At 34.6% G+C, this 14,304-nt stretch overlaps 1 non-coding gene across 1 annotated transcript; it reads right to left on the reverse strand.

Moving 5' to 3' along the window:
• Window positions 1-2,283: 2,283 nt before the first annotated feature.
• Window positions 2,284-2,390, reverse strand: LOC131177017 (small nucleolar RNA R71). Its single transcript, XR_009146761.1, has one exon. It is a non-coding gene; the product is annotated as a small nucleolar RNA R71 (small nucleolar RNA).
• Window positions 2,391-14,304: the final 11,914 nt, after the last annotated feature.

Genomic DNA, 14,304 nt, shown 5'->3' on the forward strand with positions numbered 1-14,304 from the left:
TTTGTTAACTTTAGATACTTTATATTTGATTTTTATAATTTTGTTATTTTTGATAGGATTTTGTGGCAAATCAAGATCAATGAGTGCATTAGGAAGTGATTTGAAGAAATTTGGAATTTTTAAGCATGGAGGAAAGTTGAAGAAATCAAGCTTTGAAAGAGCAAGTTAGCCTAAATTTGCTTGAGACTTTGCTTATAATGCTACTTGGGGTATGTCATATGTTTAACCTTAAGCCTGCTCAAGCCGAAAGTCAAGCACGGCTTAAATCCTACATATTCAAGCTTTTGCTCCACAACTTGCCGAGAATTGCTTAAGATCCTCGCTTAGGGTAAAGCAAAGGCTTAAGGTGCAAAGACAGTCAAGCCGAAGTCAAGCATGAGCAGAAACCCATTTTATTCCAACCCGCCGAGATTTGCCGAGAGTCTACTTAACCTTAAGGCATAAAGGCAACCAGAGGCTGAAATTTGTTGAAGAAGTCGCTTAGAGTTAAGCAAGACTAAGTAGATCGCGTAACGTAAATAATGTCACGACTTGGATAATTTTACACCTCATTTTCTATCCACACATTAGCTTCTATTCACTTTTAGGGCAACTTTTGGGACCATATAAATTCATTATTTTCTAATTTTTGCCACAAGAGGAAAGGGGAGGAAAACAAAAGGAAAGAAACATAAATAGAGAGAGGGAGAAACGCCATTTTTCTCGGGAGGAGTCAGAATCCATTTTTAGAGCTCCAGAAACTAGAGTTTTAGGTTCTTCTATCTGGGTTTTTCTATTTTAGTCCTTTTATCATGTTTTTCTTTACTTTTCCATTAATCTTTCTTGTAAATACCATTATGAGTGAGTAAACTCTTTGGATTTCAGAGTTGGGAAATATGATTTAGATTAATTTATGGATTTGGACTGGGTATTTTCTTATTTTACATAAATATGAGTTTTGATTTTTTCCTTGTGTGCTTGATTTACTTGCCTAATATTGGTACCCATTGGGTATTGTGTTAATCTTTGATTGAAGGACCAAAAGGTGAAAGTCATTAATAGATAATCAAGGATTAGAACTTAAAATTACCTAGATTTAGAAATAAACTAGGGTTTTAAGAGGAATTAATGGCTGGTTACAAAACTTAATGGGTTTTAAATTAATCAAATATCGTACGAAAGTAGGTTTGGTTATTTTAGAACACACTTTGGTTTGCTTGAAAAAGATATCAAAGGAATTTAAAATTAATCACCTTCAAACTCTATTTTTCCCTAAAAATTGGAATGCCCAAGGAAAATCCCAATTAATTTATGCATAAACCCTCAACTCTGGAATCACTTAAACATAATTAGACTTAGATTCATATTACCAATTATTATTTTGGTTAAATTGCATATAGATTTAAAATTTATTTACTTGCACTTTACATATTCCAATTAGATTAATCAATTTACTTTGCTCATTTACATTTACCATTTATTCACCAATCTTTAGCCCAAATAATTGCTTCATTCATAGTTTGGTACTCAAACGGCAAATCCTCGTGGGAACAATACTTGACTCATCACTCTATTACTTGAGACGACCCGTATACTTGTGGATTCGCCACATCAAGTTTTTGGCTCCGTTACCGGGGATTTGATTTTTGTTTGATATTGAACGATTGTTTGTTTGGTTAATTTGGGCATTTTATTTTACTTTAATTTTCTTTTACCATTTTACTTTGAGAATTTATTTATTTTGTTTTTCAGGTACTTTATTTTATGAGAAGGACGAAAAGTGAAGAAATCAATTTATTCTTTGATCCAGAAATAGAAAAGACAACAAAAGCTTTAAGAGCATAATCTAAGAGGAGAAAAGCTGAATTTAAAGCTAAACAACAATAAGAAAGATCACAAGAGCAAGAGCAATTACAAGAAGAAATGGCCAACAACAATAATAACCGCTCTATGAAGGATCACGCCTATCCTAACATTGGGGATTTCATGCCAAGTATCACAAGACCAAGAGTAGAAGCTAATAGTTTTGAATCAAGCTCGTGACTCACGATGGTACAACAATCACAATTTGGGGGAAGTCCAAGTGAAAGTCCACATGTGCATCTAGCACACTTTCTTGAGATCAGTGCTATGTTGAAGATAAATAGAGTTTCTGATAATACAATTTGATTAAGATTATTTCCTTTTTCTTTGAAGGACCGAGCTAGAGAGTGGTTACATTCTTTGCCACCGGGTTCTATAACAACATGGGATGAACTTTCTCAAGCATTTTTAGCTCAATATTTTCCACCAAGCAAGATAGCTAAGCTAAGAAATGAGCTGACTTCTTTCAAACCTAGAGATGTTGAGAGCTTGTATGAAGCATGGGAGAGGTATAAGGATTTGCAAAGGAGATGTCCACATCATGGGATTCCTAAGTGGATGCTTATTCAACACTTTTACAATGGAGTTTCACCAGCTATTAGAAGTACAATTAATGCATCTTCTGTAGGTGATCTTATGGAGAAATCTGAAGATGAAGCTTTTTCTGCTCTGGATAAAATTACTTATAACATCTACCAATGGAGTTGTGAGAGGAATGAGATCAAGAAACCAGCTGGTATGTTCGAGCTTGATGCCATGAATATGATTAATGCTAAGTTTGATGCTTTGACAAGGAAAATGAACAAGCTAAGCATGAAAGTAGATTCTTCAGCTAGAGGTTCTAGTAATTTAGTAGAAGTTGGACCTGCAAATGTCAATCATGCAGCTGATTTTTCTGCACTTAGTCAAGATTTTTCAAGTGAGCAAGTAGATTATATGGGTGAAGGAGCGGAAGCGTGAAAAACACAAGTTTATACCAATGAATTTAAAAATTTTCACTTAGGGTTACATGTATCATGCAAGATTTATTTTTATCTATTTGATTTCAATGATAAACAACATATTACAACTCTTTTAATATGTTTTTGGATCTGTATTTGCCATTTAAGATTTTAAAATTAATCAGATTAATTTTAGAACCCTAGATTAAATCAAGAATAAACACACTAACCTCTTGATGCACTGCAGTGTATTTGCACCTTTGATTCGTCTTCAGGACACCAAATGTTATCCCTCTAGCTTGTCCACACCAAGAACACCTATGGCAGCCCTTGAACAGCTTCTAAAGCTTTTTCTATTATTTAGAAAATCAAGTTCTGCCTTTTAAGAGATTAAAGATGTAAACAGGACACTAAAAATAATTTCTAGTATTTTTAATTCAAGAGATTGATGGCTAATCTCTTTGAATTGATGAGAGATGAAGAAGAAGAGAGGGAGAGCTTCAAAATGGCGTGACAAAGGAGGAGTAGTTGCTGGTTATGTTATTTTCTTATCATAACAACACTTATATAGCTAGGTCAACACATTAAACCCTTGTCACATGTCACCCTTTGATTGGTTTTAGGTTTAATTGACCCAATCACATTGTGCCAAGTGTCAAACCTATATTTAATCTCAATTTTAATCATCTTACATGATTAAAAGATATTTGGCAAGCTTATGTGTAATGCCATGTGTCACCATCTCATGGTGTCACATGTCACCCTGCGAAATGACCAAAATGCCCCTGTGTCTTAATTTTGAGTTCTCAACCCAAAATAATTATTTTTCTTCTTCTAATCAATTTATATCAAATATAAATCAATTAATTAATCTTTATTAATTAATTTCTCATTAATTAAATTCATATTTAAATACTTTAAATATAAATTTAACTTATACTATACATCCAATAATCTAGATTTGGTTTCAAGTCATGCTAGGGACTTTGCAATCTAATTACAAACCAAACCTATTTAATTAATCAATTAAACTCTTTAATTAATTAATTAAATCATATTTAATTAGGTGATAACTTGTGTATGTGTGTGACTTACTAGGCTCATCACTAATTGGTAATGAGACATGATATCAACTCTTAATATCATCAGAACTCTTTCTTACCATAAATGATTTCTCTAAATCATTTTATGCACCTCATAGACCATGGTTAACACCTAGCATAGCATGCCATGGCCACCCAATTAGTAATAAGGTTTACCTTAAATGAACCTATAATCATATGTTACCATGCACTAGAATCTCTCTGTTACAAAATCCCAACTCAAGCTGGAGTCATGGTTTATGTCAAACTCCATTTGCTATCAATATTATGTTCTCTTTTAATTCCAATTCTTGATTAAAAGATTTTCTCATCAGAAACTCTTTTCTGATTAAATCTATCTATCCTGGCCAGGAACTTGAAACATCAAGAACAATTAAATGAACATAGGATTTTATCCCTATTTACTTAGAGGAACAGATTCCATCTTGATCAACACCTACCTCCATATATAACTAGTAGGAGCCAACACATGCCCATATACCCATACATAGTACAAGTATGAAAGCAGTATCAAACTCAAACTACCTATATACAAGATAATTGTGCTATCTCAGGTCTAAAGATTATATGCACTTATATGATTTATGACAATGCATTGAAAAGAGTAAACTCCATGTGCTGGTCATAAGTGTCACTGGTTCGGCCTACTTATCATTTATAAGTGCCTATCATGTTTGTTATATGGCATGAGACTCACCATTCCATCTTATTTATATCTCATATAAATAACTTGGGAACAAACATGAATACAATCTTTCTGGATAAGTCATGTATTTATTATGAAGTATCCTCGATTGTGAACCTATTTATGATACTTTCTACTAGAAATACTGTCACTCATATTCTTAACAACTTAAGAATAGAATTTCTAACAAAATATCAATGGACCTTTTCTATTACACATAAATATCTTATGTAAACGGAAAAGTGGAAATGCCTTTTATTAATAAAAATATGTACAAGATACATACTAAATGATATGCTCTAGGGCATACTACTACAGTGGGGAGCTACAATCAAAGACCAAGTGGTAACCCATTTTCTCAGAACTTATGATCCAAAGATGGAGAAACCACCCAAATTTCTCTTGGGAGGTAGACAAGGACAACATCAAAATTTTCAAAGAACCTTCTAGGTATCAATAACATCATAATTTTTAGCAGAATAAGGTTCCTCCTCCCGAATTCCTAAACCTCAAAATGCACCTGCTCCACCTCTACCACAATAAGCACAACCAGATAAGACAGCTAGATTAGAAGCTATGATTGAGACTCTACTTGTGAGCCATCAAAGTCAACAAGATATGATTTCTCAATTAGCATCTAAAGTGGATTAAATGGCAACACACAACAAGATGTTAGAAAATTAAATAGCTCAACAAGCTAGCTCTTCAAATAATAAAGCATTTGGGAAGCTCCCTAGCCAACCAGAAAATTCAAGGGGGCATTTCAAGGTTATTACATTGAGAAGTGGAAAATATTGAGAGTGGAGATAAAAAAAATTGAAGAAAAAAACAGAGAAAGAGATGAAAAAACTGAAGTTGAAGTTAGAATTGAAGCTGAGGAAGAGAGTTCAGGGGAAGAAAAAGGAAGTAAAAATAGAGAGAGTAAAGAGGAAGAACCTAAATATGTAGCACCTAAAGCCTACACGCCACCTTTACCATTCCCACAAAGGTTCCAGAAAGTGAAGTTGGATAAACAATTTGGGAAGTTTTTGGAGGTATTGAAGTCTTTGCATGTGACTATTCCTTTCACTAATGCCTTAGCACAAATGCCTTCATATGCTAAATTTTTGAAGGATATTTTGTCTAACAAGTAGAAGTTGGAGGAATTTGAAATCATAGCTCTCACAGAAGAAAGTAGTGCTATTTTGCAAAATAAGCTTCCACTCAAACTGAAAGATCCTGGTAGTTTTTCCATACCATGTCACATTGGGGATATCAGTATAGATAAGGCTTTATGTGATCTTAGAGCCAGTGTTAGTCTAATGCCATTGTCTATCTATGAGAAAATGAAGATTGGAGAAATGAAGCCTACCACCATTTTACTACAGTTAACAGATAGGTCTATTAAATTTCCAATTGGGGTGATTGAGAATGTTCCTCTGAAAGTTGGAAAATTTTTCATACCAGTAGATTTTGTAGTATTGGAGATGGAGGAGGATGTACACATTCCTATTATTCTTGGTAGACCTTTCCTTGCTACTGCTGGAGCTGTGATTGATGTAAAAAATGGAAGGCTTACGTTAGAAGTTAGAAAGAAAAGTTGAATTTTTTGTTTCAAGCAATGAAAAAGAAAGATGATTCAAATTCATGCTTGAGAATTGATGTGATAGATGAAGTGGTCACAGAAGTGCTCAAAAAGCAACATCCTGAAGATTCCTTAGAAGCTTGTTTGGTTTATAACATCAAAAAGGGGGATGAGATTGAAGAAGCTATAGAATATGCTACAATCTTGGAAGGAAATCCACCTTTGCCTATGGCTAATACTGAAAAGATTGGGGATTTGAAGCAAGATACAACTTCATCATCAATGCTTGGAAAAAGTGAAGCACCGAAGGTAGAGTTGAAACCTCTTCCAACAAATCTAAGGTATGCTTTTCTTGGTCAAAATTCTACATATCCTGTAATTGTTAGTGCTAAACTCAATGATTGTGAAGTTGAAAATTTATTAAGAATTCTTAGAAAGCATACAAGGATAATTGGTTATACCATTGATGATATTAAAGGAATACATCCTTCTGTGTGCATGCATAGAATTTTGTTGAAAAATAATCATAAAGCCTCTAGAGAGTCACAGAGGAGATTGAATCCAAATATGAAAGAGGTTGTGAAAAAGGAAATCTTGAAATTACTTGATGCAGGTGTCATTTACCCTGTTTCTGATAGCAATTGGGTGAGTCTAGTTCATGTTGTACCCAAAAAGGGTGGCATCACAGTAGTAAAAAATGAAAATAATGAACTAATACCTACAAGGACTGTAATTAGATGGAGAATGTGTATAGACTATAGGAAGTTGAATAATGCAACTAGAAAGGACCATTTTCCATTACCATTTATAGATCAGATGCTTGAGAGATTAGCTCATCATTCTTATTTCTGCTATTTGGATGGCTATTCAGGGTTCTTCCAGATCCCTATTCACCCAGATGATCAAGACAAAACCACTTTCACATGTCCCTATGGTACCTTTGCATATCGAAGGATGCCGTTTGGACTATGTAATGCCCCAGCTACATTTCAAAGATGTATGATGTCCATATTTTCTGACATGATTGAGGATATTATGGAAGTGTTCATGGATGATTTTTCTGTGTATGGTAAATCTTTCGATGAATGCTTATCTAACTTGTCTAAAGTTTTGCAGAGATGTGAAGAGTTTAATTTAGTTTTGAATTGGGAAAAGTGCCATTTTATGGTACAAGAAGGAATTGTTTTGGGACATCTTGTGTCAAACAGGGGTATTGAGGTGGATAAAGCAAAGGTAGAAATTATTGAGAAAATGCCACCCCCGACATCTATGAAGGGAGTGAGGAGTTTCTTGGGGCATGCTGGATTTTACAGGAGATTCATCAAGGATTTCTCTAAGATTTCTAAACCTCTTACCAATTTATTGAGTAAAGATGTGGAATTTTATTTTAATACTGATTGTATGAATGCTTTTTGCCGGATAAAGGAGGCTTTGATATCTGCTCCTATTATGCAGCCACCTGATTGGTCATTACCTTTTGAGTTGATGTACGATGCTAGGGATTATGCCATTGGGGCTGTTTTGGGACAAAGGAGAGATAAGAAGGTGTATGCAATATACTATGCAAGTAGGACCTTAGATGATGCTCAAATAAATTACTCTAATACAGAGAAAGAGTTTTTGGCAGTGGTATTCGCAGTAGATAAATTCAGGTCCTATCTTGTGGGGTCTAAGGTAATAATGTACACAGATCATGTAGCTATCAAGTATCTCCTTCAGAAAAAAGAGGCCAAACCTAGGTTGATAAGGTGGGTACTACTCCTTCAAGAGTTTGACTTGGAAATTAAAGACAAGAAAGGAGTAGAAAATGTAGTAGTAGATCATTTGTCTAGATTGAGGCAAGAACAAGGAGATAATTTGGGGAAAGAGCTTCTAATAGATGATTATTTTCCTGATGAGCAGCTGTTGGTAATCATTAGTGCAAAAATCCCTTGGTATGCAGATTTCGTGAACTATTTGGTGTGTGGAATCCTTCCACCTGATCTAACATGGCAGCAAAAGAAGAAATTTCTTTTTGATGTGAAGGATTACGATTGGGAAGAGCCATTTTTGTTTAAGAGATGTGGAGATGGGTTGATTATAAGATGTTTAGCTGATGAGGAGATAGGGAATGCTATTAAAGATTGCCATTCTTCACTTTATGAGGGTCATATGAGTGTGACAAAGACTGCAAAAAAAGTTCTTCAAGCAGGGTTCTTGGCCACATATGTTTAAAGATGTGAGAAAGTTTATAAATGCATGTGATAGGTGTCAAATGATGGGTAATATCTCAAAAAGAGATGAAATGCCCCTCCAAAATATATTGAAAGTGGAACTATTTGATGTGTGGGGCATTGATTTCATGGGACCCTTTCCATCATCCTTTGGACACAAGTACATTTTAGTTGGGGTAGATTATGTGAGCAAATGGGTTAAAGCTATACCATCTCCAACTAATGATGTTAGAGTTGTGATCAAATTTCTTAAGAAGTTCATTTTTACAAGATTTGGAACTCCACATGCCATTATAAGTGATAGAGGTTCTCATTTTTGCAACCATCAATTTGAGAGATTATTACAAAAATATGGAGTAAAGCACAAGGTTGCAACACCTTACCATCCACAAACTAGTGGTCAAGTGGAGATCTCAAATAGAGAGTTGAAAAGAATTCTTGAGAAAACAAAGGAAGAGTTCAAGGAAAGATTGGTCACTAAAGTTAGATGATGCTCTTTGGGCCTATAGAACAGCTTTTAAAACTCCCATAGGCACCACCCCATTTAGATTGGTGTATGGGAAAGCTTGTCATTTACCTTTGGAGTTGGAGCATAGAGCATATTGGGCCATAAGGACACTGAATTTTGACTTTAAAATCAGAGGAGAAAAAGAATGTCAGAACTAAATGAACTTGAGGAACTTAGATTGATGCTTATGAAAATGCCAAGCTTTACAAGGAAAGAAATAAGAGATGGCATGATAAGCATATTAGAGGAAAAATTTCAGGAAGGGGATGTTGTTCTCTTATATAATTCTAGGTTAAGGTTGTTTCTGAAAATTAAAGTCAAGATGGTCGTGGCCTTACATCGTTATAAAGGTATATCCCTATGGAGTCATGAGATAGGGAATGAACCTCGTGTACTTTCAAAGTTAATGTTCAGAGATTAAATCATTATATTATTGGAGAACCCACATAAAAGGTTATAGAGGTTTCATGGCTTAGTTCCCCAATTGGGGATATTTAGGTAATTTGGAGTGGAAGGTCAAGCTTAAGACCTTAAACAAGCGCTTCTTTGGAGGCAACCCAAGCGTATCCTTTTGTAGTTTATTAATTTTCCATTTCATTTCATTTTCAGTATTTACCCTCATTAAACTCAAAAGTGATATTTGTTTATCTTTTGTAGGTCATTCATGAAGATTAGGTAAATTGACACTTGTAAAAAAAAGAAAGAATTGAAAGGGAGCAAGTATAAAGCAAATTTCTGCACTTTATCCAAAGACTATTGAACAAGAACACTTTTAAACTTGTGCTAAATTGTTGATATTGAAATCTACTTGATAGCACATGTTTAATTTCGTGTCTTGTGTAAATTCTGTGAAATACAACTTAAATGAGGATCAATTTTGATATTTAGGGCTGATGTGAGTTTTATTAAAGAGCAAAAATAGTGTTTGTTGAGTTTTACCTTTTAGTGTATAAACAGTTTTGTAGTTAGTTAGAATTTCCATGTTTTTTATTGAGTTACTGCTAGTTTTTGCAGTCTGTTACTGTTCATGATACTGTTCATGCTACTGTTCATGCTGCTTAAGAAGTTAATTTCTATGTCATTTCTGCAATTTTTAAATGCTTGGAACTTGTCTCAAATGCTACTGAAAATGTGCTTTGGGTATAAGCTTAGGAATAAGACCATTTCATTGGGTTTGCAGAAAGGTAATCACAATCCATGCCTAATTTGAGCTATTTGCCTTTCAATTCCTTCATGGTTGTATTATGTTTGATAAGTTTATGAGAGATGATGAGCTTAAATTCTTCAATTTTGCAGTGTTAATGTGTATTTAGTAATTGTTGAGGGTCATGATAGCATTCCATAGCATTTGGACTGTTTTTGGTAAGTAAAATCACAATTTTTCCCAAAACTCGCCAAATTTGTCGATGATGTTGCTTACCCTAAGTCAGACTTATGCAAATTTTGCTTAACCCTAAGCAAATTTGTGCTTGACCCTAAGCAACACTAGAATTGTCAATTCAAAGACTTGCTACATGCTTACCCTAAGTCGCACTTATGCAAACTCGCTAACCCTAAGCAAATTTCTGCTTAACCCCAACCATAAACCCAAGTTACCAAGTGTCTGCCCTACATTTTCAAAGTCCCGAATTTCCACCATTTTTATAAAACCCTCACTCCTGATAAAACAAAGTGCTGTTCCACTCCGTCCACCATTTTTTCCGGCCATTCTTGGGAAGTTAAAGAGATTATTTCTCTTTATTAAATGGTGAGAACCAAGATGTGGTCCACCCATAAACCCAAAAATCCAAACGCTCTAAATCGAAATGGCTACTCCGCTTTCACCTTCTCGCAACCCTAACCCCGATCTCAATCCGCCACTGCCATCCCAGTCACCACCGCAAACACCACCACTACCTCAATCACCTCCACTGTCTACACCACCATTGCCCCAAAACCAAACACCGACCCTCATCCAACCGAATTTCTCGCACCACAAAATGAAGCCCAAAATGAAACACCCATTTTCAAAACCTAGATTCAAGAACCGATGTCCAACTCGCGCTAACTCAAGCCAAATCTAAAGCTAAAACCAAAACGGCCGCGTAGACCCAAGAAAGCCACCGCTTTAAAAAGAAAAGGAAACCTCTATTTCTTTGGACCTTAACTCTTCACCTCGTGTTTCTCCGAACTAGTCAAGAAAAGAACTAGGTCATCATCACAATTTCATCACCAAGTGGCTCCAATCCCTCGTGTCTTAGTCACCCTTAGCCTCTCCTCACCTACCAAGGTTCTCCAAAGAAGACTGCGACATCTGCAGATGACATAGAGGAGGTACTTTCTCCATTACCTTGGGCTTTTAAAGACATGAATATGAAAATGCTTATGAGAGTTTAGCTTCTAAGCCCATTTCTAAAACAAATATATGGATGAGTAGATTTTAAAAGAGTTAGGAATTTATGACTCTATATTTGCTTATTTAGATATTGTCAAACTGACTAAGTTTGCTTGTATTAGGGAACCAAACAGACAAAGATTTGACCTTGGAGTTTTTGAGTTCGTTAAGGTTGAATTTCAAATCCACTATTCCTGAGCATAAAGATGTGATCTATTTTCGATGTGCAGGCATTGAGAGGGAGATAGACATGGGTTCTATGAGAGAAAGTTTTGGTTTTCGTGATTCGCTATAAGAACATTGAGTGGCAACAAACCATTTATGATCCTCGTTAAGTTCTGAAAGAAATTGTACCTTTATAGGTTATTATAGGCAGAGGACAGCAAAGGCCTCTAGGATAGTGAATCCTGTGTTAAAATACCTCTATAGATTTATCTCTTACACTGTTTTAGGAAGGGGACACAGTAATAGTATTGTGGGTGCTGGAGATTTATTTTTCTTGTGGTGCATCAAGGAGAGAAAACCAGTTAGCACAGCCCATTTCCTAGCTACTCATTGGCACCAAACTATCACAAGGCATACCACAGGTAACATAGTTTTTGGAGGCTATATAACTGCCATAGCCAATTCATTTGGCTTTAATGCTAGTTTACATAAGCTGCTGCCAGTATCTGGTGAGTCCTTTATAGACAGCACAATGTTGCTACACATGGATCTTTGTGAGAAGGTAAGACATACATATGTCTTGTTACAAAGAAGATGTCGATGCTAGTGGGTCTGCAGAACCAAGTGCTTTTGCACCAGCAGAACCTCAAGCAACCACTGCTCAACAATTTTCAGCAGATATTTTATCCATCCTAAGATCCTTGGAATCTAAAGTAGCTAGCTTCACTGTCCAACCATTTGCTCTCTCACCAGACACCACAGATGTCCTTGCAACCTTGAAGGGCTTAGAAGTTGAAATTGATACCATGGGTCAACAGCAGGTCAACCAGAAGAAGAAGTTAGAAAAGAAACTTAAAAAGAGATTTTCATCTCTTAAAAAGAAGCAAAGAATAAAGAGTAATTTCCAATGTTGAGTTTCATAACAAATTGGCCCAATCTTATAACAATTTATATCATTGGGGCCAAGACATGCTCCAGCAAATGAAAGAACTCAGAAAATTTGGAGACTGCTTCTGAAGCTTCAGATCACAATGAGACTACTGCAGAACCTGAAGCAGTAACAAAGCCTTGACAGCAATAGCAGTAGCAGCAGTTTATTTAGTTTAACAAGTTTTTGTTCTGTATTTGTTCTTGTGTTTGTTCTAGTCTTTGATTTCATTTTATCTTTTGTTTGTTAAACTTTAAACTTTGGTAACAGATGTGATTTATCTTATTTTATGGTTGTGCTCACACTTACATATTTTCTTTAGCTTATTCTTTCCTGTTTTATTATACTATATGTTTTTGCAGTAGTGAATCTAGTTCTTTTCTGAATACTCCTATTTTCCACCTTAGTACACATTATCTTTGCATTTTCTCCTTTATTCAGTTCTAATTTTGTGGATATTAATGAGTGGCACAGCTTACCTTCACCAAATCAGCCATTTCATCATGAGGTAATCAATCACTTACAATTCTTTCTATATATTTTTAGCATGTTCCTGCAGCTTAAGATGTCGCCTAACCTTATGCAGATCTCGCTTAACCTTAAGCAACATCTAAAACAGTGTAGATTCATACATTTGGGATACTTTTTCACATTTTTCTCTCTAAGCTTTATTGTTAATATCATTTTGAGCTAATTTTGGACTTCTTGAGCTTATATTGATTTAATCTCCATTTGTATATACTTCATTAATTAATTAGTTCACATAATTTTGCCCATCTTTGCATTCATTTTAGACATTGAGGACAATGTTTCATTTGAGTTTGGGGGTGAGGGCAAAATTTTTGCAAAATTTTAAAATTTTCCTTAAAATTTTCATTCATTCATTTATTGCATTTCATTCATTCATATATAGATAATCCATACACTTATACATATACCACACACATGTCTATACTCATACACATACATTTGCATATAGTTTGCGTATAGATTATACTTAGTTTTAATTTGATTGATGCATTCATTTTAGGATCATGCATATCATAAAAATAAATTTTTACCTTATCCTTAGAGGATAGAGAATTACTTTGAAGAGCAATTAAGCTTACTTTTAGAAGGGTTTGATGGATTGAAAGTTCAAAATAGGTGCAAAGTTATTAGATTCTTACTTTAGTTTATATCTTCTTAGCCAAGGGCTACCTAATCAATTGCGTTGACTTTGACTGCCTATAGAAAACTCTAGGGTGAAAAGTAGCTAATTGATGTCTCACCAATCCTAGAACAATCTTTCTAAACCTTTCAAGGCGAAATCATAGCATGCATTTGAAAAGAAATGATCTAGGCATTCTTTGAATTTTAAACCCATATTTTAGCCTTAGCCAACCTTACTTCAAAATTTCCCTTTGGAACCAATTTGAGCCTATATTTATCCCTCTTATTTCTTTGGAACCCACATTAATGTCTAGCCATAAACCCAAACACTTACCTACCCTCCTTGAGAATAATTCTTTGAGTGATAGATACACTTAAAAAATAATAATAATAATAATAATAATAATAATAATAATAATAATAATAATAATAATAATAATAATAATAATAATAATTAGTTGGGAGAAGTGACTAAAGTAAAAAGGCTAGCAAATTCAATTATGGTATGTAAAATAATTCACCACCCAAGTACACAAAGAAATGAGTTTGGGGGTGAATTGAAAGGGACAATTGTAATTCAAAGTCAATGTTATTTATATAATCCCTCTAAAAGCTTCAAAATTATATGCTAGCATTGGTGAATAGTTGTAAAGTTCCTTCTCCCATTTGATTATTATTATTATTAAAAAAAAATTGTGTCTTGATTTTTTTTAATAATTTGATTATTCTCATATTTTGTTACCTTTATCCTTTCCTTGTTAGCCACATTATCACCCCCTTAGCCCCATTACAACCCTTGAAAGTCCTTTTGATCTTTTGATGGTATTTT

The sequence above is a fragment of the Hevea brasiliensis genome, unplaced genomic scaffold, assembly GCF_030052815.1.
Source record: "Hevea brasiliensis isolate MT/VB/25A 57/8 unplaced genomic scaffold, ASM3005281v1 Scaf31, whole genome shotgun sequence".
Taxonomy (NCBI): domain Eukaryota; kingdom Viridiplantae; phylum Streptophyta; class Magnoliopsida; order Malpighiales; family Euphorbiaceae; genus Hevea; species Hevea brasiliensis.